The sequence below is a fragment of the Alnus glutinosa genome, chromosome 6 (assembly GCF_958979055.1).
Source record: "Alnus glutinosa chromosome 6, dhAlnGlut1.1, whole genome shotgun sequence".
Lineage (NCBI taxonomy): Eukaryota > Viridiplantae > Streptophyta > Magnoliopsida > Fagales > Betulaceae > Alnus > Alnus glutinosa.
In genome coordinates this window covers 10,317,539-10,319,432 of record NC_084891.1, presented here as the reverse complement: position 1 = coordinate 10,319,432, position 1,894 = coordinate 10,317,539, and positions in this window count along the sequence as shown.

The following is a 1,894-nucleotide window of genomic DNA, read 5'->3' as shown; positions in this document are numbered from 1 at the left end:
AGGGAGGGATGTAATGTCCAGAATGTTATTTAATGTTTTAAGTGTAAAATCTAAGTAAATAAACTGTTAGGATTAATTAGAAGTGTAGAAAATGCAAGAAAACACTTAAAATGGTACTTCTAGCACTGGCGTTTGGACGGCATGGACTGGTGTCCGGACGGTCAGCAGACGCCCATCGAACGGGTGAGCGAACACCAACCACCGAGAGCAATTTTTGCTCTCGGGAATTGAACAGCCATTGAAAAAGTGCAATAGTGGACTAGCGTTTGGACGGTAGCAAATTCCATCCGAATGGTGTGTCATTTTAAATGGAAAGGCAACAATGTCGTTTTGTGTTTAGTTGTATGCGTTTTGTTTTAAGGTTGAGTGTATGGCAACTATATAAGGCCCAGTTTGTAGAATAACCTAGCTTTTGAATTGTATTGTTTGAGAAGCTTGGAGGGAAGGCACCCTCGAATTTGCCAACAATTTGCAATTAGATTTCTTTCCTTAATTTACTCGATCTCAATTGTTCATTCCATTTCCATTCCATAATCAATCCTAAATCCAAATACAGATGATCAAACTGTTACAACAGGCAACAAAATAATGGAACTCACGATGTGGGGAAGCTCAACAGCGGAGCCCAGCGATGGAGGACCGATGCATGCAAGTCCGAAATGGGTCGCAAGCCCAACCACTCCACCCTCTCTGTCTCATAGACTCTCGAATCTTTCTTCTTCTTTTTTGGGTTAGATTTTGGCAGATTCATTGAAATTTTGAATTTTAAATTTCAAATACTTGGCATTCTTTGGACTCTTAGATAACATGGATGGCCTAGATTTTAGAATTTGAGAAACTCTGATTTTAGAATAATATTTGGGGGATTCAAATCCTTATTATTCGACGGCAAATGATATTTGTACACACACACACACTCGCATTTGGTGTCTGACCCATTCAACATGCATGGGTCCCACACCAAATATGAGTGTGTACAAAAAAGTGTGGACAAATAACACATCTCTTATTCTATTTCTCCTGCATGCACTGTGACTTACATCATGTGGATCGACCCACTATAAATGGTTTTTTTTTTTTCCTGCAAATTTGGTATGGATGAAAAATCCGCAGGTTCCACGTGACTAATAATTTTAGAGTCTAGAGAATTCTGCTCTGTTCAACAAGATATGCAATAAAAAAAAGTTGGTTTAAATTATGTATATTATTGTATGGAACAAAACATACAAAATATGAACGTAAAATATATAGATCCTCTCCATTTCACTTTTCCATTGAAATTGAGAGATCATGTTCTAACAAGAGAAATGCTACATATTACTCTTATCTTACTTCGCTGATATAAATCAGCCATTGTTAAAACATTAAAAATCAGCCCAATAAAATAAAGGTGAGATGAAAGTGTAGTATGTAATATATAACATTACTCTTCCAACAATCACTCTGGAGGTTAGCTTCATAATTAACGCCTCTCCACAAAAGGGGAAACATGACAATTAGGCATCTTCATTACAACATTGACATGTGAGACATAATGCTAATTATTCATTTCAGAAGGCAAATTTGAAAAAAGGTTTTAGTAAATGTATTTTTGAATCTTTTATAATTTGGATTAAAAAAAAAACAAATGAGCCAATATTCACTGATGAATGTATTTTAGTAGATCTATTCTCGACGCATTAATTTGGCAAAGGATGAGTCCCATTTTATTGTTACACTGTATATTACACATTTCCAGGATTTAGCTTTCTAGTGAAACTTTTTAGTTATGAGAATTAGGTAAGAAGAAAAAAAAACCAGGTGCATGAATTTTTTAAGAAATGGTGCCCAACGGTTCTCACCCCGAAAAAAAAAAAAAACCATAAAAATCTGTACTGAAAGGAGAAAAGGGCTC